Below are 27,892 nucleotides of genomic sequence, written 5' to 3'. Positions count from 1 at the left end.
TTACGACTTCATTCTTATTTGCTCTCCGTCGTTGTGAAAAGTCTGCCAGGCGACCGAGGGTCATGCTTTGTCGGTTGGTGCAAGGGCTTTAGTGGCGAATAATTGGGGGCACGATTCCGTCCTCTGCACAGATGCTAATTTTTCTTTATGTGTATCCTTCACAGTAAACATGGTTTTTAAGAGTTTATGTTTTTCAAACGTATTCAAATCAAAAACTATTCACACCCTCTTGACTGCGGTTGCCAGAAGTGAGCGGGAAGGCACAGCTCTTTGGCACCTTTTAATTGCGTCATGATTGCTCTTCCTCCGAGAGAATCGAGGAGAGTATCAAGGAAATGGCGCAGGGTAGGCTTTTCCAACGATGCAAATAAGTGTTATCGCATTAATGAAAGAGGAACGTTCTTTCCTTTAATATTTCGCTCGGACTCACCAAATTCTATACCTCCGGCGAACTAGCGTAGCTTGATTACTGCTCGTGAGAGGTGTCACAGCGCCATTTAATTACCCACCGAGCGCCAAGGCACGCTCTCATAACCAAATCTCCGCGCTTGTGGATAAACACTGCGGACCAATATCGAAGAGCTCGGTTTCATCGCTCCACAAATTAGCACCGCTTCCAAGCCATCGCCAATGTTTGTTTTCTGTATTGATCACCTCTTGCGACACCCTGCGCAGCGCGACCCTGTTTGGCGTTTCAGTCAAACGCAAACGCCCAATAGGACGAAACTCGCAGCACTATACTAATCCGCGCCGAGCATTATTAAGGATGTCGACACGGTGCGCTAAGGACAGGCTATGCCATTGTTTCATTGCGCGCTCGTACCGACAGAAACACGCGCGACAGCAGCACAGCCCAACAACCCGGGACCGACGTTTAATCTTCGGCGTCGAGGCTAATTCATTTCCCTGCGCAATATGTTCCCTCCGCGCGCAGCATTCCCGACGATGCTTCGGGAAAACGCAAGGCGGCGACGGCGCCAGTAACAAGAACGCCTGTGCTCCTGCGCGTGTGTTTATTCGCAAACATATACGGTGGCGTGGAGAAAATCATTCCATAATTAACGAGCTCCGCGATTCGCATACCGGTAGCCGCAAGGTAATCGTGGCTTCCGAGCGGCGCCACCCCTTGCTCACTCCCGTTCCGTGCGCTGCCGCCCTTCCCTTCTTTTCTCTTTCCTCTTCGTGTCGTTGTTGCTGTTCTTACTTCTTCCTCTTTCATGCATACCTTTCTCTTTTCATCACTTCCTTCTTCCTTTAAACCTCCGTTCCACTTCCGATTTCTTCCCTACTACTCCCGGCAACTATGATTCATGCCTTTATTGCATTCCGTCCTTCCCTTTTCTCACTTTCTCATTTTTCCTTTCTTTCTTTCTTTCTTTCTTTCTTTCTTTCCTTCCTTCCTTTCCACCTTCATTCCCTCCGTTCTTATCTTGCTGCTACTTTCCTATCATTGTTTATTTCTCTTGTTTCCTTCTTTCCCTTCTTTCGTTCCTGTATTTTTCTTTCTCTCACTTTTTTCTTTCTTCCCTTTTTTATTCATTTAGCCTTCGTGGTTCCTTCTTCCTTGGCTCCTTCAAGACTTACTCCTGTTTATCTCTTTTAACGCAACCAGTCAACCTTGCGCGTTGTTTCCTCTTTCGTCCTTCAATCATGCACTGATGTTGCTCATTTGAGCTCTCTCATTAGCATTTCATTCCCGCACTCTTCTTCTCACCTTTCATCGTGGCTACCTTCTTTGGGTCCCCATCATAATTTATTTATCTGCAACTTGGTACTGAAGGCAGCATAGAGAAGCGTTAGGTCAGAAGGCGTAGGTAGCCTTAATATGTGGACGACAGCGCACCTTCATGTTTTTCTTTAGTTATTTTTTCATCTTATCGATTTTGTCGATTTGTCCTCACAACGTTGAAACTTAGTATTTTAACAGACTTCGTCACTTCTTGCCGCAGGGAGTTTCCAGCCCCCCTCGTTCGATTAATTCTGTCACACTCACGGCAGTGGTGCGCTAAAGCACTCTAAGGCTTGTTCTGAGAGTGATAAAAAAAGAATGTGATAAATTTATCACAGGCAAGACGCCATTGTGTTTCGCCAACATGATACAAACAAACGAAGTACATGAAGAGCACGAAGGCACCTTAAAAAAAAATGAGGAACAGGAACAAAGTGGACCGAGTCATGGCCGGCCCGTGCCTGAAGTATACGCAGGCCCGAAATCTCGCGAAAGTGACGAGATCCAGATTTGCTAGAAGCGGCGAAGGTTTTATCACACGCGAGCTTGCAAATAAGAAAGCGGGTGCAGTTCATGAGAGCTCGGGGAAAGCTCGTCAAGCCGCAGCGGGCTGAGGGCGGCACGGAATAAGGACTGACAACTAAGCAGGAAGCATAAAGAATATTCACTTGCCGCACTATGTGACATACATTGACGGACAGATGGGAAAGGGACGTTACAAAAAAAAAGTGATATTCAAAGTGTACATCAAAACAAAAGGAATGGGGGGGGGGGGGGGGGGGCTGGATATGAGCAGCGAACCACAGAACGAAGTGCCAGGCGCAGTGACATTCCTCACCCGTCACGAAAATCGGCGACAGGCGAATGCGAAAGGTGAGCTGCCGGGACAGAGCGCGCAAGAAGATGCCGGAGTGATGCGATATTGCAGGGACAAACAAGCGCTATTCATGCGCCGCTCGCTATGCCGACACGTCGTCATTTATCTCCCGCCAGCTGTTGTCTCTTGTCCTTGTTTTGCCCTCTGCTGCGGCAAAAAAAAGAAAAGAAAAGAAAACACTGGCCCGTCCAACTTTTCTTGATGCATCATCGCATCTTTGGAAGGATACTAGAGCTTTCTTCGAGCTGAAAGACGACCAAGGAGAAAAGACAAAAGAAGCCCAACGCCGAGAAACGAGTCCGAGTGGGCGGAAGACAAGAAAAAGACCCGTGTGAGGAACAGCGGAAGTAGGATCGCGTACCCCTAGGCAGAGTGCGGTGGCGCCTCAACAGCCCCGATCCCCATCCGCGTCTTCACCTCCTTCCTTGCCTCCCCATGAACGGCCTCTACTCCTGGCCCAGCCTTTGTCTTTTCACGCCTCAAGGCACTGCCGTCGCCGCTTGTTTATTTTCATAGGGTATTTTTTCATTGACGTCGGCTTCTCACGTTTTCCCCGTTCCCGTTCTTCGATCCTCTCACCGTTAATAATTTCAACAAAGCTGCCGCGTCATAGTTCCTTAGGTTGAGCTTCCACGCAGTGTGACAAACTTGCTACTGGGCCCAGAATTACACTAACACTAAAATTATGTCTGAACCATGAAGAAATGTGAGAAGGAAGAACGAGCACGAAGAAAAGTAAATACGGTCGAACAAACGTCATTACTTAAAAGGCAAGTCGCGATTTCTTTCTCTTTTTTTTTTTTTTGTGCGGTTGTCCGCTTCTGTATATTTGATTCGCCTGTTGCCGTAATTTATCCGACGCGAACGATGTCACCGCACCTTTCGTCACGGTGAGCGTAACGCCAGTATCGAGTGCAATCACTTTTTCTTTCCATCTCGGGGGGTAAGCGCTGGTTATGCGGAACGCCACGTGGGCTCCTACAGTGCTCAGCGTTGCGGAAGAGTGACGATGGAGAAATTAAAGATACGCTCAGCTTATACAGGGCACGCGAGAGTTCTCTTTAATAACCGGCGTACGCTTTACACGGTATTACATTCTTCGAGGACGAAAGAAGTAGCCGACGAACAAATGAAATATTCCAACTGCACGTGTGCTTGCCGCAGCGATTGCATCTACCGGGCCTTCTTATAAGCGAAGCTTAGGTTAATTTGTCAGCTTGTGCCTAAGCGTGTGTCGGGAAATCATTGTAGAGTTGGCAGCCTTTATTAACTGCCAGGTGTGTAGTTTGTGCGGCTGGCCGTGCCCGTCATCCGGTAGCTAGCGCGGTCGAGTGACCGACACGTGTTTGAGTGAGCAAATTCAGCAGCGCGTAATGGGAAGTCAGAAATATGAACGTATTAACCTGCATGCTCGGTTGGAGATCTAGTCGGTCGACCAAAGTTCAAACAATTAGCGTGCTCGCAAATGTTCGCCCGAAATTGCGAGAAGCTACTTAAACGTTTCATCTCACGCGAAGTTAAGTTTCTTAACCATTAAAGACATTTCTTTTTCCTTTGTTGTTGGTAGAATTCAGTTTGAACGTTCCGCAGAATAATATATCCAGGACAAGTGGCGCCGAGCTCTCCGGCGAGGTTTCCTTATCTTCAGGAACAGCGATACTACATCACTCCTAAGCGGGCTACAACGCACAAAAGTATTTTCCGTGACTCATTTATTTGCATTTCTTGGGTGCGATCTTGTACGCGTTCCAAAATAGAACGGAGGCGGTTCGTTCTTTACGTCACGAAATAGGCGGTATGTTCCGTTCCGTTCGTCCGATAGCAGACGACACGGAATGATTGACAGCAGATATCACGTCACAATTGACGTCATGGCGTTCAGCACATTTCAAATTGACGAATCGTATTTGGCTCGGTGGAACGAACCGCCTCCGTTCTATTTTGGAACGCGTACAAGATCGCACCCCTTATGTCTGAACCATGAAGTCTAGTGTACTGCGAGTTTGTTCTTCTCTGTTCGTTTCTGACCCGTACATTATCCAAAGTAAATTTTTGGCAGGCAACTCACATCTAAAACCATCTGCCGCATTTCTTATTAGCGTACTACGCTAATAAGAGGCTTCTGTAGCACTCAGTCAATGCAAAACAATTTACATGGCTGACGACTTCGCATTGAAACAAAACCTACGCGTCTAAGATCAGTTTTATAAGCTGCGCGTTCGTCCTGGCTCAGAATCAGCGTCTTTCTAAACTGTGGCGTGGAATGTTGTCTTATATTGCCGTTTGTTATGCCCGCGTGACTTCTTCTACACACAGGGCTACACAACAAAGGCTCTCTATAGTAAAAAACTTGAACATTTGTCGGACGCAGCGCAACGCCACCAGCCGGGCAATCTAGTTCGGTGCACTTCTCGTTTTTGTGCTGGCGCTGCAGCAATGCGCAGCCTTTCCAAGCTATTTAACACTGAACTGGGGCATGGAGAATGCACGACGCGGCAACTGTGCTCGATGCACGGTTCAAAAAACAATTGAGACTGCTCCTTGCGATTTTGCTCCTTTTCCAAACCAGATCTCAAACCATCTTCATTAGAGAATGCTTAGGCCGCCAGACAAAATACTACACCCCAGATAATGATGAAAGCGTAAGAATAGCGCAGAAAGAACTATTGAAAGTGAGAAATCAAACCCGAGCGGTTTTATTACACCTAACATGAAAAGGACGGGGATCTTGTGATTCTGCACAGCCGCGCGCACGTACCACGAAGTAAAGCACCAAATGTTGAAAAAGTAAAAAAAAAACTAAGAAATAAGTTCGCTTGAAATTCTACTTGACGCACTCCTTTAATGTTACCTCATTTTGTAGTTTTCTTTTTTTTTTTGTCGTTACGCGTCGGAGAGGAAAGTGATCCAACTATACGGCAGGAAGAAACGCACAACTCAGATTTATTTTTTTCGGCTTTCGGACCTCCAGACGAAATGCTTTCAGTTTTTGCTTTCAGGCGTATCGCTGAGTTCTAGCAAGTGAGCAGAACTTCACCAGTCTCGGCGTTGATCACCTTCAACCGTTTGTCGAAGAGACATAGCTCGACTGCTCACTCGTTCCATCGCAGATTTCACATCACTCCAAATCCCTTTAGGGATGTAGCACAAAGAGTGTATTAGAGGGCATGGAACGACGCCTTCAACCTTTTTTAATACGCGCTTTCGAGGCAACGGGTACTGGAAGGTTTTCAAGAACCTCTCTTTTTAACCCTACGCGTACAAATAAAAAAAGCAAAAGAAAAAGCCAATGAGTCCTCAAAATCAAAGTTGAGGACTCGGGTGGTCCCAAAGACAGGATCCTCTTTCAATATCAGCAGCAGCCTTTATGTGCCCGTTTGTTGTAAAAAAAAAAAAAAAAAGGCATAACGATTGTGTATTGGCGACGCATTAGCAAGCTTTTCAAAGATTTGCCGATAACGCCAATCTTCTTTTTCTGCTTCGTTTAGAGAAGCAACAAAAAAATAGAGGAGGGGGAGGAGGTTGCAAGGGTCAACCTACACGGTCGACGTAAAGACCCTGATTCTAAAACTGCGTTTAGTACCTCCTATATCGCGCGTCACCCTAGATCACTTCTTTCATAGCCGAGGCTGCAGCTTGGCTATACCAAGAGGGAAATGGGAAACCCGACCACCACTGCTCCTAACGACAACGACGGTCCTAGGAACTGTGCAGTTTTTTGTCAACAGGCTCGTAGAATTAAACACGATAGGTTCAGAAAGGGACGATGAAAAGCTTCGTTGCGCACGCACATATAGAACGGCTCTAACCTCGGCCTCCATCACCAGCGTCTTCATTAGCAGTTTTTTTTTTTTCTCCACGTGACACCTTGTGAGAAATGGCTAGTTAGCGGTACACTGAAAATAACAGAGCCTATGGTATAGAAGTGAGGAGGGATATGAGGTTTTAGAGGAGCAAAAGGAAGAGTGGTCTAAAGAAATCTAGAAAAAGTCTAAAGAGGCGGGCATTCTGAACACACTCGCAAAGAAATTTTCGCTAGCTGTCGCAAGCATTCACCTAATCTAGTCGCCTCCAAGAAGTACAGTAGGGCCTTTCTGGCCTTGTGCATGTAAAAATGCATAGGCTTTGGTCCCAAGACCTTTTCCTCCGAGAGCGGTCCATATCCCAGCCGGCTAAGTCTAGCTTGGTGAGCTCATCGTTGAGCATCGAAGGACGGATCTATAAACAACTGCAACACATGTAGGGCCTGTACGAAGCACTAGCTATTTTAATACCTGCCGTATAAAACTTTGGGTTAATGTTTATCTAAAATGTACAGCTCAAACTGAAATAACGAAAACTTTCAGTAATGCGTGTCCAAGGGCATTCTCAGACAGCTAACAGCGCGGTTATAGCATAAGGACAAGCGTACACTCACAGACCAAAGAAGTAATAATTATAAAACCATCTCTTCACTCATGCTCGCTTCAAAGTGCGACAGAGACGGATCGAGTTTAAGAAAGTTTCTCTTACTTTTCTCCCGTTTCTCTTCTGTCTTGTGATAAATCGGTTGCTGCGGAAAAATTTAAGGGGAAAGTGTCTCGGTTAATGTATTTCCTCTTTATTCTAAAGTGATAAATAATTCGTGCAAATAATATTATTATAGATAAATTTATTTCGAGCCTCTCGTCGCGTACTTTCGCCAGTTGTATCAAGCAGTACAGGGGGTGTCGATATATTCTCCATGTCAGTTGTAAAAAAAGAAGTACATATGTTTCAGGTGGTGGACACAATGTAGATTGGGTTTAGCTGCGTAAATGCACATTTAACGTCTCCAGTAGTACCCTTGTTCTCCTTTTTTGTTCGTTCATGCAACGTCGGACCCCCTAGCAAAACAAGTGGCACGTAAAACCTACCATCCTTAACTCTCTCGTACTAATTCAGTCCAGTGGCAGCTCCGTCCGGCAGGCAGGCACCGCAGAATGAGCCAGGCTCAGAGAAGCCACCACGGCTGGAGCTGCTTGATCCGGCTTGACGTCCGCGCGGTCTTCGCGAACCTCCGTAGTAGACGGGAACTGAATGTGGCAGCACAGTAGGTGGCGCACTAAGGGGCACGAGGGGATTTCTGCCGCCACGAATGCATCTGTGGACTGCTAAGCCTGCTTACAGGGAGTTCCTACTCGCCAGACGGCCACGTCATGGGCCTTGCGAAACTATCGTGGCAGTTCACTGCCGTCAGAAGGCACGCGGAATGTTACTTGATACATTTTGTAGCATTTGCTTGTTTTGTTGCCCTACTGCCTGTTAGGCTATTTTCTGTTTCTCAGCTTGCACATGACGCCACGCGGACACGGATTACAGTATCGGACGCTTATGTACTGCCTACAATACGAGCCTAGATGTTTGTTCAAATATGATGTGATACATCACACGTGCAACCTCCATTTCACGTGTAAAGTGTTACGCATGTCAAATTTTTCACGCTGCATTCCTGTAATGCTGAACGCACGGATCCGTCAGTACACGTCGCAGGCCTAATGGAGGTTAAAGTGTGTGAAGACGACCATGCGAGGCGTTCTGCGTCTTCCCGGATGGTTGCGTTCAGCTGCGAGCCAGCAAACAAAAACTCCCTCGCAGAATCCGTTCGCGACAAGGGTATGGAAACCGCGGTTACCTTTTTATGGACTTACAGGGCAGCATTATCAGAAGCCGTTGTCGGCGATACCACATAAAACTGCCAAGCACGGCAAGGTAATGTCATATCCTCTGGTGTGTTCTGCTTCTGAATTTCTTGTTTGTTCTGTGACACATAGGGCTTATTGTAAACTTTGAAGGGCTGTCATATAGTTACAAAACAAGACCACATGGCTGGTTGTATTTGCAGGATGTAGTTAACCACATCAGGTTGAGCAGCAAGTTTTGGTATTCTACACGTCGTCGTGTAGAAGCCTTGAACCTCATTACGACAAGCCCAGACGGTATGACTACAGCACATATGAAGTTGGTGAAGAAGAGCGATCAAATGGCGCAAATGAAGCATTTTCTCTTCAAATGTGTCGTTAAACAGTATGATAGTCATCGGTTCCGAAGCCAACGCTGATTTGCCGGCGTTTTTTGGCAATTGCAAAGTAGGGTATCAAATCATGAGTGGGTCGTTTTGACCACAATGCCATTCGTTAAAAAATTCAGTATTTAGACTCAAGTTTATTCAAGAAATATACATCATCGATACCGATGCATGAATATGCAGAAGGAGGTGCCCAGGTAACTTACCGAGAATGGGACTTTCTGTGCAAACAAATCACTGAATGAAAAATTATCTCTTGCTTTCTTTCAATCAATAGAAAGGTCCACACTCCTCGCCCGCAGCCAAATGATCCTCCATGTCATAGGCCTGTTGCCCTAATTTGAGCAAATGCATTCAGTAAAGCTTATTCATAAATTTATCTCGATAGCACCTGAGTAAGACCGAAAGTGCCGATCCCATTAGGTGCAAACACTCTGTGCACGAGACAAAAACTTGCGCACGAAGCCGTCAGTGACAGATACAGGGAGCAGCAGCCATTGACCAACGAGACATAAAGATCGGAAGTCACCAGAGCCTCTCGCTCTTGGCGAATGGGCTAGCTAACGGTAACCAGAAACTTGAATCGCCGAGACTCCGTTAGTCGCCCTGGAAGCTTTGCCGCCAAGCCGGATCACTACCGTGTCAAAACAGGCACGAAAAGGATGTGTAGTTCCCAGAACACAATACTTGTGTTCTTTAAGAAGAAATCAGCAACGTGAGAAAGATGCGCAGAAGAAAGAAGAATGAAAAGAAGAAAACACCTGTCACCATAAGGCCCACGAAGGACAAAAAGAAAAGCAGAAGAAAAGGATGGATGGAGGGACTATGGAGGAAGCAGTTAACATAATGAAGAGAAAATAAGAGAGATGGGAAGAGAGGAAGGGTTGAAATAAGACACGAATCGAGACAACGAGCAAAGAAGGAGCAATGGAATGGAAGTGAAACGTAAGGAAGAGAGTGAGAGGATTTCATTTACAGAAAGGCTGACAGATCAGTCCGGGTATGTTTGCTCATACGTGCTATTCTTCGCAGAGGAAGAAAAATAGGGGAACAAACATGAATGGAGTATAATGATGATAATAATAATGGTGCCATGAATAAAAGAACAAGGTTAGGAGGAGGTAGAGAGAGAGCAAAGGTGGGAATGGGGCATGCTTGGTTGACAGAATGAAGAGACCTGGAATAAAGAAGGCACGGAAGGAAGTAAAGGAATAAATGAAGGAAATTTAGAAGGAGCAAGTGAAGTCAAAGAGGGAGTTAGGAAACTTTTGGACAGAGTGAGCGGTAGAGTTCAAGTAAGAGCAGGAAGCGGGATGGAAAACGAATGACGTATCGAAAGATTTTGCAGCGAGGGGCTTAATACGAATTTGTTCCTCAGCGGAGGTCATAGGCACCGCATGAATGACAATGGTGGCGTAAAATAAAAAGAGAGAAATAGTTCCCTCCAGGGCCTCTTTAAACTTCCAGAAGTCTCCGTGTGTTGAAACCTGGATACAAGATCCCTATTCTGGGAGAAACAGAGTTACACTCTCTGGGCGCCGTTCTTTTCCTCTGCAAGCTCAATCCGCGGCCTGTCATTTCCGAGTGTTGAAAATTGTCACAAGAGTTCACGCAAGACCACGCCCACGCACGTAGTCGTTCGCTGTCGCGTCCAACTTGAGGCTCAGCCAGTCAGCCATGGCACGCGAACGCTTACGACAGCGACGCTTGCTTCACCACGTCGTGTTGTTTTATTGCGGCGTCCTGAAAGAAAAGCGACTGATGCCAACTGAGCTAACTGACGCATATGCCACCAGACATTCAGGCCAGTGTCGGCGCGTGCCACAGTTAGCGACGTAAAACGTGAAACGAATTCCAAATCAAGCAGGAACAAACGCTACCCTTTCGATCGCCCAAGGCCTTTTGATGCATCGCATTCGTTGTGTCATCCTCCTTCTGTTCCTCCCTTCTTTCCCGTATTCACTAGAACACGCGGGCACACCCGTTTCTCCCCCGGGGGTATACCGGACAGCCCGAGTGGTTCTTTGAAAGAGAAAAAGAGTTAAGGTATAGAATGAGAAGGAGTAGCCGTCACTATTATAAGGTAACTACGTCTCTTTGTTTTATTTTCATTTCAATAATAAAAAAAAAGATGGGAACAAAAATGAAAGGACGAAGAAAGCGAGGGTTGTGAATGGCAGACACGCTAATGGGTGGCCGAATGCGCATCGAATTCTCTCTGCGTGCTACAGGCCAGCGCGCTCTCGAGCAAACCGCATCCCTTGAGGACACCGCCGACGCCTGACTGTCGCTAGGTTTCACAGCAGGCATGGACAACTCGTCGCGCGCCGACATTTTCACCAAGCGTGAAGGAGAAACGGTGCGGTTGCTGCAAAGCGTGGCTGCAAATGTCGCAAGTACATATCGGTAGATCGTTCAAATTTCGGAAGTGCAGCGCTTAGAGAAAAAAAAAGGAGGGGGGGGGAGAAGAAATGAGACATGCAGAGTTTGTTGTGCTGAGCTTGTTCATAGCCTTCGGGCGCATTAGGCAAGCATTAGGCATTAGGCAAGAGGAAACAGCAGTTTCCTCTTCCTTTTAAGAAAATATTGGGTAATTTATTCACTATTTCGCTTTGCCTCGTCTTAGACCATCTGCTTGTAAAATGAGGACGCCCAACAGTTCGGGTTTGTTGGAGATAGAAAGTATATAGCTCAAGCTTTCGCCTTATATTCACATCATTTCCTCAGGGACGATATCTTTTTGATAGAGGTCGTGCGCTGTACTCCTTAATGCCCCGTTCACCGACTGCACTTGAACAGACATAAGCGATCACTGCATTGTAAGCGTTTTCAAACTACGGTGCCGTTCCCGGGTCGAACGTTTAAAATAATTTATATTTTCGCTAACTATTGCTACTGGCAGTCGAGCACTGGTTAGATATAGTTCAGCTTGGAGTAGTTATGCTTATTTATTTGTGTATGATTGCACCCTTTGTGCTTTTTTTAAAACAAACATTTCTCTTTCTCTCGTTTGGTTGTTAGTAAATGTCGCGCACCATACATCCCCGGTTCTTCAGTATTCACTGATACCACAACATTAGTCATAGAACGAGAACGACATGTTTCCACCATCCGATCGATTCAGAAACAATAAGGAAGATCCTCTTCCGAGAACCCCTGTGTGTGCCTTTGATCAGACTTATCTGCACACTAATAGCCCACTCCGGCTAGGCGGAAGCCACGCATAGAAGATTTTCCTTATCGTGCACAGCTGAATCTGTTCACCAGCACATCGGCAGAGACTGAGCCTAGCCGACGCTATATCCGAAGCTCCTATGAGGTCCACCAATACACTCTATGCGGAAGCCGGCGGAACGCTACGGCCAGCTCAGACCCGTCAGATTAATGACCCGGAAGAAAGCCTTTTGGGCCACGGAGGCAAGAAAGAATCACGCACCCGCCGATGCCGCTACGTACCTCGGGCATGGAGTCGACGGCTGCTTGTCGACGGCAGTAGCCATGCCCACCCATTGAAAGCGGTTTGCCAACCCCCTGCACCTCCCGTTCCCCCCACCTAATCCCGGTACATGGCAGCTCACGCGCGAACGGCATCTTCTTCGCTTAGGTCGAGTATGTATATCGCGCATTTTTTTGTTTGGCTCCAAGAAATGTTTCTTCAATGAATACATTTTTTTTTTTTTACTATCGTGTGAGGGTTTACTTTTTTTTACGCCACAAATTACGGCACCTCATCCGCAGAAACTGGGATCCCCACTTGCGCCTCCATGAGCGTGACTGGGTGTGGCACACTGGATTTCGGTTTCTCCGGGGCGCGCTCTCTGTAAATCTTGCTTTGTTGTAGCGCACGCTGAACGACAAGGACAACAGAAAGGCACATTTGACGCATAAAGCGCTAACTTTCAACTATTGATTTATTTCCAGTTCTCGTGGCTACATATATCCTCGAAACGTCATACAGCACGTGTAAAAGCCCGGTAAACATGAACAGAAAATAAAAAAAAAACGGAATCACCCGCAGGCACTTTTTTACCGGACAGACTGACAGGCATGTTCACGTTCAACGCGAACAGAGAAAGTCGAGTTCTTTTGTGGGTAATTAAATGGAAGGCTTATTGACGCATGTGTCACCAAATGTTGATATGTCTCTAGTTTCTATAATCGCAGTTGCGGTAGGGTCTCCGACGCGACTAGGTATGGTCAATTAACTTTTTTATTCGATTAACGATTAATCATTCATAATTTTTAGCCTTCAATCTAGTAATCGCTTTCGACGCAGGGTTTTTCATCGATTAACAGAATCATCGAAATTCTTGCCGGGCACTTTCAAAAACGTTGAAACACTGTTATCTACTTTTGTAGGGCCCTATTTTAATGTTTGAGAGGTGGAACCAAGCTTGAAACGCAAGTGTATAAACGTTTGATTAAGTACAATCTTTAACTTGTTAAAGACCAAATATAGTTGGCACTAGTGGCGTTTGAAAAGTTAAACGATATATACTAGAAAAGAGCACTTAGCGCAGAATTAAATAAGATACATGGCACTAGTGAATCCCTGTACAGTACAGTAAAATGTAAGTAAGAAGAACGCAACGTTCGGCGCGGCAACGAAACGTGCGCCTGAGCAAGCGGAACGAACCAAACAACTCTGTGTCTCTGAGGGAGAAACGATCTACGCGAGCCAAACGATGGGCCTGACGCCTCGATGGGATCCTCCTCTATCTCGCTTGGGAGCATCACGCAGACGCATGACTCCTCCGAAGCCGCTCGGCTCACATCGCAGGGGACGCTTTTTCACGAGACGCGCTACGGCACAGCGATCACGTCAGAGGCGTCCAGCATCGGACGCTGCACATAGGAATCGCGCTGTGAGCGGAAAGAGGAGCCGCGTCGCCTAAACACGAGGGTTCGAGTGATGCACGCTGGAAGTTGGAAGGGGAGAGAGCGAGAAAACTTATTAAACGCAAGGGTAGTGGGGCATCCTCGTACCGGTCCCCGCACGGCCCGAAGGGGTGAAGCGGGCGAGTGGCGCGCCACGCGTCGGGGCAGCGCCGCACATTGCGAGGAGGGGTCTTCTGTGTTTGCCGCAAGATGGCTCTGCGTGTGCGCAGAGCGCAGCAGAAGAAATGTAGCGCAAACGTACTTCGCTACTCGCGTAACTGCGACTTCTGTAAGTTACATGCTCATAATTACCGATATACACCGCAGTATAACTTTCTACGGCGCGTTTCTAAGGCAACACCGCCTTCACTAAAGGCGCTTTTGTAACGCTTCGGAGCATCGAACTCGTAACGCAACGCCACGAGTTCGATGCTCCGAAGCGTTACAAAAGCGCCTCTAGTGAAGGCGGTGTTGCCTTAGAAACGCGCCGTAGAAAGTTATACTGCGGTGTATATCGGTATTTATGAGCATGTAACGCTTCGGAGCATCGAACTCGTGGCTGAGTGACTGTTGTGCATTGTTAAAATGTCTTGTTTTGTATGTTGCCGTGTCGGTAATAAAGAAAAAAAACTCGTGGCTGAGTGGTAACGTCTCCGGTTCACACTCCGGAGACCCTGGTTCGATTCCCACCCAGCCCTTCTTGCAAGTTGTTTTTTATTTATGAAGTGCCTCCCCGTAGTTATCGCTCACGGCCAACGCCGCCGACGCCGACGACACCGGCTTTTCTGCGACACGAGCTCCTTAACGCTGTCGCGGTAGTATATTAATCGTTCATCGATATTACTAACGCTAGACGCGACACGCGTCTGTCCGGAGCACGGGGTCACTCATCAGGTGAAGGCGACGGTGGCGCCACCAACATTTCAATAAAGAAACGATTCAGTGGGAAACCCGCGCTGGACCCACTCTGCTTGTCTAGTACACTCTAATTATAACACACTGTTCATAACATGGATTGTCTTGACACGCCTTCCTCTGGCTCTCGCAAAAACGCAGCACTTTGGAAAGTCGCCCTGGACCACCAACCTTTTAGTGTCTCTAACACAATCCGCAATTCCTGTTTGCCACTCACTTCCATCATGCGCCATCTTGTGGTTCCGAAACTACACAGCACACGCAAACAGGTGGCCACTTCAGGCCTCAGTACCGCAAGCGGCGCCCCGTTGTTTATCAGTCCGCTCATCTTTCGTGCACACCACCACTGTTACGTACCACACCGACCTTCAAAAGCACTGTGGCTGCAAGCGAAATTCTCCGACGGCTTGAGTAAAAAGACAGCAGATGATATACAGCTACCACACGCGCACGAACGCTATATCTCGCTCGATGCGAGGCGTGCATTCTCCCTGGTGTATATACGAGCCCGTTATAAAACCCAGCGTCGGTCTGAGCCCCCGTAATGCCACTCGTCTCCTCTTTCTTTTCTTTGAGCTCCGTCTCCCTGTTTTTCCATGCGCCGCCTCCAGCTCGTCTGATAGATGAGCCGGAAGTACGGGTTAGCTCTGCCATCTCGTATGTCGCACACGCGCGCGCGCGCGCGCTCGTGTTGTTTTTCCCTAAAACCACCAGGGCAACAGCATGCCGAACGCATTAGTGGAGGCCCGCGCGGTCTGGTAATTGCCACGCCGGTTATAATCTCCGGCAAGAAAGAAAGCCTCTGGGTGGCCCCTGCATGCTTCATCTGCGTGAAAGAATTCGACGTGCCACGTCCGCTTTAACAGGGCGACAACCATTTGCTTACTTTCTGTCTCTGCGTGCGCAGCGACTTCAGGCTTAAGTTAATATACATAATAGCATAAGGGTTTACATACATAGTAGCATAAGGGTTTTCCGCCATGGTGGTGCAGTTGGACGCTGTTATCATTCCTATGCTTATTATCATGATTAAGTGTTGGAAGAAGCCGAAAAGGAATGCTCGCATTGCCCGCCCATCCGGGATCTGCAATATATGAGTGGTCGTCATGCTGTCATCATTGTCGAGTCGGCATCGTCGTTGATTCGTCATCATCGCCGTGAGTTCCTCGAGGCACCCTCACTGTCGCCATCGTTGAAATTGTTGACCTGAAGCCAACTGTTACTGTTATGACTGACACTTGGAGTTTTTATTTTCTAAAATCGCTATTCAGCAATAAACTTTTCCCGGAGAAGTCTAACAGACCTATTGCCGTACCTGAAAACAACCATGTCTTGTGGCACATGTTTTCTCAGTTTACTTTTACGATTCGGAGAGGCTAATAAGACATGCTCCTTAACAATTTTCAGCGTTGCTGAATATTGAGGGAACCCAAAATGCCCTTAGGCAGATAATTGGGAACAGCGCCAGAAGGCGCCGTGCAAAATTAGACAACGGTACAAGTTCCGACAACAAAGAGCACAACACTGTGGTCGTGTTATCTTATTTTGTCCTGTGTGTTTGTTTGTTTCTTTTTTCACGCCGTTACCAAGTTCTCTTATATACTTACCGACAAGCTCAGTTTTGAACCCTCCGGCAACTTACCCCCGTATTCTAGAACGCTCCTCCACTCAGCCCTCCGCCTCAACTGGAGGAAATGGAGGGCAGCGCCGCTCTACGACAGAACTGGTTACTGCTATTCATTGACACTGCACTTCAATTATCCAGAAGTGTAACGTCTTTTTTAGTCGCGAGGAGGCACTGTGCTCCCCTTGTAAGTAGAGGAATAGCTGCAAGTGAAGGATCGTTTGAGAGTGTCCTTCGTTGACTTTGCAGCTACCGTGACTCCAATACTTCCTCACCGACGCTGTTATTGCGAGCTGCGTGGGAATGGCACGCCTCTGCGCCAAGTCATTTTTCTCGCGAGGCTGTTGAGAAAGCGCTGTGTTATTCTGTACTAGCAAACCTGCCAATCGCAGTACTTCTTCAGCCGCACGACAAAAGCGACCGTGACGCGAAAGATAAAAACAAATGATTGACACGGATCGAAACACGGAAAATATCGGTTGGGAATGTTCCACGCGACCACTTACGTGGACTCCGGAGACGATTCTCAGCGATTCACGACCACTGTAGCCACGATTATAGCTTTGCTCGACAAGGAGTCCGTTGTCATGGCAAAATGGTGTAGATTTTCTCCGCCACACACTCTAACACCGCCCTCTGTTTGCCACCTGCGCAGTATAACAAACTACGCGTCCACTTTTATGGTTCAATCGTAGTGTCTTGTTAGTTTCCTCTACCTTCCATCACCTCGGTGCAATAAGTCAGTTTCTGGCGACGTTAGCCGCGCGTGCAAGGAAGCACGCCAAAGAGAGCGCGGTGCCCGTTTCAGGCTTTCGGTCCTCTCTTAATAATTCAGCAGCCTGTTACGATCCCAGAGGGCATAGATCGCTCAAGTTGTGCTCAAGTCTGGCGTCTCAAGGTCGAGCCGTAACAGTCTGCGGCCTGAAGCCACATCGAAGGCCTTGCGTGCATTTCTGTTTAACAAGACCGGCCCGAAGAGACTCTTCGCTTTACGTCAGGGTCTTGGAGGTCAGGCTAACTGCGCATGCAATAACACGTGCACGCGCACCATGCCAACACACATACATGTGCGTTTACAGATCTCATTCCGTCGCCTGGACTACCTCGCACTACTTTGCTCCTGAGGCCAGATTGCATGAATACAGCATGTGATGCCGGGGAACGATGCTGGTCAGAGCGCAAATTTTGCTGTATATAGTTTGTCGAGACTATTTGGTCTCTGTTGATGCGAGGGTCAAGTCATTTACGATGCGAAGCTTTTGGCGCCACGAAGAGGATTGCCGACTCTATCGACACCAGTTGGGACTGACCTTTCGTGTTACACAACAATATGGTGGAGATGCCCGCGCCGTGCCTTTAATATTGGGACGCTGTAATCTAGAGGCACAGAGCACAGATTTAGGCTTACATAGTTTAGTACTCCTACAGTGAGCAAAGGTACACGCGCATGAATAAGCCATATTATCGCAAACTGATGCAACACGAAAAAATAAAGTAGTTTCGCCCGTAACCTGATGCAGTGACGTGATCATACACAGCTGGCGAAATAATACGCATTACATTTTAGACGGCTTCGTGCAGTGTTTGTTGGATTGAACGTAGGTGTAAGTGAGCTGTCTCGTTTCGAAAAGTAAAAGTAGTGCGAGTCTTACTCGTTTGTGGAAGTTGCGCGTCCCTGTGGTGAAATGGAAAAGTCGGCTTTTCTTCCTTCTGTTACATTTATACGGGCTTAGCCACTGGTCTCTACTAAAACAACCCCTTAGTTTATTAGTGGTATATTTGTTCGGCTCCCCCCCACCCAAATTTATACTTCAGTTACCCCATTTAAGGGCCTCACGCTATCACTGAAAAAAAAAACGATATCAGGGCCATTCAGTAAGCACGAAAAAGAAAGCCTAGCGCTAGAAGAAGGTTAATGAAGATGAAGCAGTCGCGACAAATCATTTTCATCACATGTAGAAGAAGGAAACTTAATTTAGGACCACCACCGCAGTTGGGAAGGCGACGTGCTAGAACACGACGAAGGCGCGAACGCCTGCTCTTCCTGTACACAGATGTTGAAGCAGAGGTTAGCCAATCATAGCACCTGCTGGCGCGATCACGCTCTCAATGATCAGAGTTCTCCACTGCTCCAGCATCGGCAGAGCGGTTGAGATTTAATCATCGGCTTTATGGCGTGAGTCAAACGCCAGGATAATTTCAAGCTGTTGACGGTTTCTATGAAGGGAACTTAAATTAGTACAATCTATCGAAACGACGTACTCATTTTGTATAGCACCAAGTGACGTACTATGTACGTGTGTACGTATTGTTTCTAACAAAGTCATGTAGAAAAAATGTATAGAGCAGCTGAAACGTAGATTCATGGACTGTCAATCTGTTGGTCGTAAGTTTAAATACTTGTGTCAAGATGAAACTTTCTTTTCTTTGTAATTTTTTCGTAGATGATTTTGGGCTTACAGCTATGGACGGCTGCAGACACCGGCGGACATCAGAACAACAAGGGAAGTGATCCCATAACAGTTGTCGTTGCAGAAAAAAGACAGAACGAGCACCCGTCCTGTAGTTACCTTCTTCGTGCCGTCGCAATTCGCGACACAAGCATTCTTCACACCGAACCCAGCTAGACAAGCAACCAGTCATCTTAGACTAGCTACAATTAGATCAGGACTAAGTATTTTGAAGATGTCATCCGATTACAGCCGTATCTCGCATCGCCACGTATGTGCCAAATATTCATCCTTTTCGTTTTCGCTATGTTTTATCACGCCGCCCAACAGCCCAACATCCGCCGCATTTGCCCAGTGGCTTTGGTGTTGCGCTGCTAAGCCCGAGGTTGCGTAATCAAATCGAAGCCGCGGCGGCCGCGTTTCGATGGGAGCGAAATGCAAACACGACCGAGAACTGTGGATTTGGTGCACTTTAAAGAACACCCAGGCGATCAATCCTGAGTCCCCAGCTACGGCGTGCCTCAATCACGTCGTGTATATGGCAAGAAAAACCCCAGAATTTAATTTTCCTAAATAGCTCAATCGCCAATTGGGAAGGGGTTAGAGTTTGGTTGTGTGTGGGGGGGAAGGGGGTCATTCCTGGCTTCCCTCTCTCAACCTAGCACAGCAACCTTGTTTTGCAGCGTTGTATTTTAACGCAAGTTTTTGTTGTTGTTGTTGTTATTCTGATGTAAGCGGTGGCACAGGGCCTTCTATTCCTTGGTACTTTCATTTAACCCCCCCGCTTGAGCGATGCCAGTTGAGCAACGTGCCTTGACAGGTCTTAATTCTAGCAGACTCGAGTAAAATGTATTCACTTGTTAAATTAGGGGTCCCCTGCAGTCTGCTTGAATACAGCGTGAGATCATGTAGCACTCGCTTTTACCATCTACGACCACGTTTTAAGCGCAAATAGGTAATAGTAATGGCCAGAAATCTATATTGATCCTTGAGCTCCAGTCCTTTCCATGCTGTCAAGGGTTTAAACCCCTTACCATGCCGGAGCAGTTTTCCTTTCTGCCGTGTGAACAGCGATCAAGGAATTTAAGCAAGCAGTGTGTAATACGGCAACCCACCAGCACAGAATGTTGTCTATGTAGACGCACGCCCACCGAGACAACCCTTGTGTACGTACGACTGCCTCCAGTAAATATATGCCCGACCCTGATAGCCGCGTTCGATCGTGCCTTCAGCCTCACTCGTGCATCAGCCTCACAGAGCGTTGACATCTTGTCTTGATCGAGCGGGCACTCCTCGGCCATTAGAGCCATACGTCTTCCTTCTTTTCTTTTCTTTTCTTTTTCTTCGCCTGGATCCGTCTAACGCCTGAGAAAGATGAGATCGTGCGTGGCCGTCCACACTCTGTCTCTCCTCCTCACAACCACAGTGGTGCGGGAGCGCGCCATCAATTCGTGTGCGTAAGAGCTGTTCGCTCGCTTCCGAGAATTTCTCTTAGAATACTATTTTGGCGTTTCACGGAGACGAATAAAAAAGGGAAATTTTTCCAATGCTCAGTAATTGCTTGTTAAGCTATTAACTAAGCTATCCCTCGAAATATTGTTGGAACAAGCACAGCAGACCATATATTGATTTTACAGAATGGTCCTACAAATCGTATCATCTATCTATCTATCTATCTATCTATCTATCTATCTATCTATCTATCTATCTATCTATCTATCTATCTATCTATCTATCTATCTATCTATCTATCTATCTATCTATCTATCTATCTATCTATCTATCTATCTATCTACCTATCTATCTATCTATCTATCTATCTATCTATCTATCTATCTATCTATCTATCTATCTATCCGTTGCTTAGCCTGCTATGTTGTAACTAGGATTGCCAACTCCGGAGTGGACAAAGTCAAGAGGAAGAAAGCGGAGGGGGTAGGGGGAACAAGATCCGCCTCTCATTGCGTGCACCAAACATGCACAATTGGTTTTTGTACTACCTTGCGGCAATTTAAATCAAGAAAAAGTGCAGTAACGGTATACCATTGCAGGTAGAGGTATTGTGAATGGTTAGCACCTACAACAAAAACGCAGCCACCCGTACTTGTGACAATGCAACAGAAGACAGAAAGAAGAATACGCAACCGAGCTGTCATGCATTTTAAAGATGAAATCAAGATTATTGATTGTTATTCAGTAGAAAAGAAAGGCAAAAGTCAGATCATTCCGCCATACCGACTGGATCAAGTCGGGACTCGGGACTTCTATGCTAGAAAGTTGGGACTGTCCCGCAAAATTTGGCATAGTTGGCAGCCCTAGTTGTAATATTGTTGGGTATGCAATAATGATTTTTTACTAATCATGAGAATTAGTCATAAGGATCTGGATTAGCGTCAAAACTAAATGTGCAACTACAGCATTTGTACATCACACATGGAATAGTCGGCGCCATGTTTGTACGCCAACACGTCCTTCTGCATGTCAATAAGAAAAGAAATGCATTAGTTTTTTATCTGTCATCCTCTTTGCATTTCACATTTCGAATTTCACAGAATTATACATAAGATATCCCGCAAGGTGGTATAACACAGGGCCAAAAAAAAAGGGCTGCACCGTTTTCATTTTCTCTCGTCCTGATTATATGCAGGCTGCATTCAATCCCTTTATGCAAATCGCTGTTTCTCGTGGGTTTCAGCCGCTTCTGTCACTCGATACGTACCTCACCTCAACTGCATGCCTTAGGGAATTTCCTCGGTAGTGTATTTGTATTTTCTCCTTAGACCAACATAACTTCGGCACGTCATGAAAACTCTTCCTATTCTTTAGTGCCTGTGTGTGCCTTTGCGGAATACTTGAAATATTTGTGGTTGTTTATCTCTCTCTTTACAGTTCCTCAACCTAGTCTTGCTACATTTTTGGGCACCGCGCTTCTTTCCTCTGTCCTTCGACGCTGGCTTGGCACGGAAAAAGTGAGTTATTCTTTGTTCTGACTTCATATAGAACAGAGAATAGTCAAAAGAGTTTTTAATCTCCTAGATCTCTGTGGCAGGAGATGACATGGTGTCATTCCTCCATGGCCATTCCAGCAGCGCAAACTTTTCTCTCCTCAGTCCCAATGTGGGTAATATGAAAGCATATCTGCGAGGTGTTATCATTGATCATGTTACTACATCAAGCGCTCTATAACGTAAGGGTATTTCAAACTTTTCTATTCCAATTCTGCAATCAGCCATCCAGGATTGGTCAAAGACTTTTTTGGGTCATCCCCACTTCGCCTGTATGTCACGCGACGTCACGGAAACCGCGATAGCTCTCCATCTGATATGACGTGTACACACTGATAATGCATGATTGGACAAAACAAAAGAAAAATAATTATTTCTCTTTCGACGCCATTTTGCCATTAGCCCTCGGCTATTGATCAAAAGTGTTCGGGCTGCACCCACTTCATCTGCCTGTCACAGGACGTCACAAAACCGTGAAAACTCACCGCGTCAAAGTGACGTGTACGCGTTAAAGATGCATTAATATGTCGAACAAAACTGATTTTTTTTCTGAATAGCCACAGGCTCCCCTGTTCCGAAAGGAATAAAAGATAGCTGCCGCTGATTGTTCAGGCACTGGCCACTTGCACATGCCGGAGAGCACGGGTTTATCTGCGTATGAAACTTTCTCCGTGGACGTGTAACCTTTTCGAGCACTTTTGGCGCGTTTGCCATCTCGCTCTGCCAGCTCTTCTCTGCTGAGGATCCGTTTTGTCGGAATTCTTAACCTTCCGTTGCACGCCGCCGCGATTTTCGACCAGCCGCTGCAAGCTAAGTAAGGAAAGCGGGCCAATCTTAGGCGCCGGGCACCACCCTCTTCATCCGGTCATATATTTTCAGTGCGCTTGGTCAGCCCCATCGAAACCCTCTCCACTTGAGCATGCTCCTCGCCTCCTGGCAGCCAATTACACACAACAAACCGCTCAATCTAGGCAATATTATACGTTTTGAAAGCAAAGAAAAGTGACCTCCTATAACTTAAGACGGCGTTTGATTGGGCTGTTGAGGCAACGTTGCGGGTCACCGCCCGATGCTTACGTCGGCGGTTGGGCAAATATGACGTCAGGAGATTGGACTAAAAACACATTGGAATAGTTTTACGTTATAGATCCCCAGTACACTTTCTCCTTCTCAGTGAAACTTGGACAGACGCTGCCGACATTCCACTTGTCGGCTCCTCCCAGTGCGTGTCGTCGAACGAACTACCGAGCCCCCAGGCAGCAGCTGTGGCACTGTTCAAGCGTAAATGCAGATCCCATTCATTGCTGCAGGCATGGCATCCATACGCACAGCACTGCAACGGCCGTCTTCGGTGTCCCAGACATGTGCGCAGGCGAGACTACCGCGAACGGCACGCATGTTCTCTTCTTCACTCTTTACATATATACTAGCATGACACAAACTAACATCTAGACCTACTTGGACGCCAAGTTTCTACGTTACGTCCCGCCATTACTTCATGTGTCGACCAGGCTACAAGATCGCTACCATGTTGCCGCAATGATAGTCGAAGGCAACTTTAATATCAACATGCCGAAGCCCTGTGGCCATTGACTCAACGAACACGTGGCCGTCGTGCTGAACCTGCAGCTCGTGACCGACACTAAGGTCTACAGGACACGTTCAAGGGCATGCATTGATGCCATCTTTACGCGGCATTTGCCATCCATTCTCTTCAAATGTTAGGTCAGTTACTTCAGCTGCCACAAAGGCTTGCTCATGGTCGTCGACGTCGGTCATCAAGATGGAGGAGATGTGCCACTTGACGTCAGCGTAGGTGCATCCACATCTAACGGTGCCATGCCGGCGCAATACCCATACGCATACATTGTGCGCACTTCTGCCCTTAGAATTCTGCATTCTTCACTTGCAATAAACATGCATTAGCTTCAGTGAAGAGACGTTTGACTTTCGCGTTCTACCGGTTCCTATGAAAGAGGGATCAACCCAAATTTTTTCTTATTTTTAATATTCTTGCGGAGGCCCACTGCCTCGTCCAAATGTTCAAACCAATTTATATGGGCATTTAATCATTCTGTTGTTCTACCAGGTGCTGGACACCCTGGGTCCAGTGCTTGCGGCTCCAGGGTAAAGCAATGGCCCACCAGATGCCATCATTTCGAGAGGAGGTCCAGAATGCATCTGTCTTTCAATGGAATGCCAGAGGACTTAAGTACCGTATGTCCGACTTTCGACAGTTTGTATTTGTCAGTCAGTTTCCCATTATTGTCATTTGTAAGCCAAGCCTGTCATCTCCCATCAAACTGCCCGGGTATGAGTGCATTATGTCCTCCACTCACGGGCACTGCAGCAATGTTATAGTTTTTATACACAGTGACTTGACGTATGTTCATCACCCCATGTCGTCTGACAGTGGAAACCAGTACGTGTGTTTGAAGTTGAAGTACAAGGTGTTTTTCACAATTATGGGAGCCTCCTTATCACCCTCAAGTCGTCTGAACTGCGAGCGCTTACGGGAAATTTTGACAACGAGCACACCGCAATGGGTGATCACTGGAGATCTCAATGCCCACCACTATCTCTGGGGAAGTTCCAAGATTAACTCAAGGGGCAGAAGATTAGTGTCCACTGCCTTTGAACGAGAACTTTGTTTGTTAAAGTCAACTCGACTCATTCCACTTCTCAAAGCTGGCAAGTCGCCTTTGGACATTTCCTCATACCGTCCGATCGCACTTACCAGCTGTGTCGGAAAAACAACGGAAAGAATGATTTTTACACGTCTGGAATGGTACTTAGAGTACTATGAAATCGACCCAGATGCCATGGCCGGATTCAGACGTGACCGCTCGTCAATAGACAATGTTGTTGACTTGATAACACTTGTGCAACACCAAAAGGCCTGTAAGCGACTATCTGCTACTCTGTTTCTAGACGTTAAAGGGGGTTATGATAACATCACCCATGAAGCCATCCTTAGCCAGTTAGAAACCGTTGGACTTGGTGGTAAGATATATATGTGGGTGGTGCAACTACTTACAGAGGAGGCCATTCTACGGGCACAAAGAAAATGGCCCGACATCCGAGCATTACAGTAGCCGAGGAGTCCCTCAAGGCGGAGTGCTTAGCCCTACTCGGTTAAATCTCACCCTCAGTGGATTAGTTAACCTGCCAAGCACCGTACGAATTTCCATCTATGCGGACGACATCTGCATTTGGGCATCAGGTGTGACACGACTTCACCTTTGCGCTCGGCTTCAGAAGACAGCCACAATGACATCTTGCTACCTTCGTGAACAAGGAGTTGAAATTTCATGCGGAAAATGCGCAATGGTGGCATTCACGAGGAAGCCAATGTCTGCTTACGGCGTATCTATTAACGGACAACTTATACCATACAGCAGAAGTCACAGGTTCTTGGGAGTTGTAATTGACAGAGACCTGTCTTGGACTCCGCACGTGAATTACGTCAAAAAGAGGCTGACTGCTATCTGTCACCTGTTCAGGTTCCTTGCAGGACAAAGTTGGGGAATATCTATACACGCTATGTTACAGCTGTACATGGCGTTGTTCGTTGGATTCCTGCGATACAGCCTGCCTGCAATATCCAACACCTGCAAGACTAACCTGCGTACGATTCAGAGTATTCAAGCCCAAGCTATTAATATATGTCTTGGCTTACCACGCAGTGCTTCAACGGCTGAAACCGTTGCCCTTGCGCAGGATTACGCAATCACGACGCACACTACCGTTGAGAAAATGCGTATGCATCTCAGCATTATGCTAGGACCCCTTCCCACCACTTGGCGAGCCTCACTGCTGCAAGGCCCTGCTCGACATTTAGCGATATTGTCAGTGCACACCGTGCATCGTTTACTTCAGGGTACGCACCTGCGGCCAAGCCAGCGTTTCCTCCGTGGTGTTTGAGCCGTCCACAAGTACATATAATGATTCCAGGACTACAGAAGAAGACAGATCTACCGGCCCCTGCTCTAAAACAGCTGAGCATACTTCTTTCGCATGAAAAGTACAGCAACCAAGTGCACATCTATACCGATGGATCCACTACGTCGTGCAGTTCTGGTGGTGCCGTGGTTATATCAAGGCGAGGAATGACACTGCGGTTCAAGACATCGCATGTCACGACCACAACGGAGGCAGAACTAACGGTCCGGCGTCGAGCACTGGAATTCATTGAGTCTGAAAGACCTAAAAATGGGCTGTGTTCTGTGATTCAAAACCGGCATTACAGTGCACGCAGTCAGGTGTACGACACGGATGTCATGACCAACTGATATACGAAATCGTGAAACTTTACCATCACGTCCAACAAAAAGTCACGAGGTCGTTTTTCAATGGGCACCTGGCCATTGTGGAATCAGTCGCAATGATTCCGCCGATAACGCTGCTCGCACGGCACATCATGAAGGGCACAGCGTTCCAATTCCGCTTTCAAGGACAGACGCCGCAAGGCAGCTTCGACACCTGGCACGCAGTCCCACACTGACCGAGTGGAACTCGCCAAACTTACGACTTACACGACTGCATCGATTAAACCCCTGCCTGCAACTCCGACCTCCACTCGAACTTCCTCGACGTGAAGCTACACTTCTCTGTCGCCTTTTATTAGGAGTTGCCTTCGCAAAGGCATACACTACTGACAGTGCAGCATGCGAGGTCTGTGGCACCGAAGAAAGCATCGACCACCTGCTGTGCCACTGTCCACTATATGCCCCAGAGAGACAAGAACTTGCCAAAGCTTTCCAAAAACTGGACAATCGGCCGCTTTCTGTACAGGTGCTGCTGTAACACTGCCCCCATCACCCGTCGGCCCACGAAGAGGTGAAGGCGCATTTGTGCTTCTTAACGACGACGGGCTTGTGCGACCATCTGTGACTATTAATGCAATTTCTGTAAGACCACACGCGTCAGTGAATTCACCGCAATTTCCTTCTTTCCTTCCCTCCTCTCTCTCCCTGTGAACTTTGTTTCCCCCTTTCCCATTCCTCCGGTGTAGGGTAGCCAACCGGACGTTATTCTGGTTAACCTCCCTGCCTTTTACTTTTCTCTTTCCTCCCCCTTCCTTGTTTGTTAAATGATGGAAGCCTCACCTATCTGCGAGAAACAGCGTTTAGTAGCAGCCTTGACCTTAGCTTTCTTTCGGGCTCCTTTAACAGAAGGGTTCAATGGTTCTCGGACTTGGAAACACGGGGAAGTGACCACACCCCAACTTATCTCACGACTGAGGGGCTGACAAGCTCCAAGTTCTTCGGAGCCGCCCAATACATTGACCCAATCCAGTCCCTGGACAGCGCCACCCATTTGATTCCCTGGCTCTTTACCTATAATGCAAAGAGCTTGAAGTCGCAAAATTATTTAGGAGGATTGCCGGTGAAGCAATTTCCACTGGAACGCAGGCTCCCGACCACTCACCATTCTTACGTGATCCCCGTATGGAGTGCCCTTTTTCTCTGGAAGAACTAGAGGCTGCGCTTACTTCATGTAGGAGTTCCTCAGCGCCAGGACCAGATGGCATTACATAGTGCTCTCTGTGTAACCTTGGTGAGCTGGCTCAAAAGGAATTCCTGCTGCTGTACAACGACTCATGGCAGACTGGCACGGTTCCCCAGGAATGGAAGACAAGTCGCCTGGTTCCACTTCTCAAAGCTGGCAAGTCACTTTTGGACACTGCGTCATGCCGTCCGATCGCGCTATCTAGTTGTATGAGAAACTTAATGAAACGGATAGTTCTAACGCGTCTGGAGTGGTACCTAGAGCACTATGAAATTTATGCAGATACCTTGACAGGATTCAGGCGCGACCGTTCATCTATAGACAATGTTGTCGACTTAACGTATGTCGAATTTCAGAAGGCCTGTAAAAGCTTGTCTGCTGCTTTGTTTCTAGACGCTAAAGGGGGCTTACAATAACGTTACCCATGAAGCCATCCTTAAAGCGTTATAAGCAATAGGACTTGGTGAGAAGATATATCTCCGGGTTCATAGCTACCTACAGATGCGACCATTCTACGTGCTCACCGGGGATGGCCCCAACACTCCAGTATTACAGTAGCCGCGGAGTCCCTCAGGCTGGAGTACTAGGCCCAACGCTTTTTAATTTAGCCCTTCTTGGACTACTGGAGGACATGTCAAGCACCGTTCGACTCTCTATCTACGCTGACGACATCTGCATCTGGACTTCGGGGGTGACACGGCTTCAGCTTCGCGCTCGGCTTCAAACGGCGCCCTCATCGACATTATGCTACCTTCGTAAACAAGGTCTGGAGGTGACGTGGGACAAGTGTGCAGTGGTAGCGTTTACCCGGAAGCCAATGTCTGCATACGCCATATTAATCAACGAACAAGTGATAT

General features: G+C 47.2%; 1 protein-coding gene across 1 annotated transcript in view; it reads left to right on the top strand.

The window, feature by feature from the left end:
• Elk (Eag-like K[+] channel) overlaps nt 1–27,892 on the top strand; it is a 376,639-nt gene that overhangs the window by 107,465 nt on the left and 241,282 nt on the right. Inside the window, exon 2 of the mRNA XM_055076908.2 lies at nt 21,409–21,488. The gene's annotated coding sequence lies outside the window, so the exon portion shown is untranslated. The remainder of the gene's footprint in view (nt 1–21,408; nt 21,489–27,892) is intronic.

The sequence above is a fragment of the Dermacentor andersoni genome, chromosome 2 (assembly GCF_023375885.2).
Source record: "Dermacentor andersoni chromosome 2, qqDerAnde1_hic_scaffold, whole genome shotgun sequence".
NCBI lineage: Eukaryota > Metazoa > Arthropoda > Arachnida > Ixodida > Ixodidae > Dermacentor > Dermacentor andersoni.
Note: the sequence above shows the minus strand (reverse complement) of the source record. Positions and strands in the feature narration are given on the sequence as shown.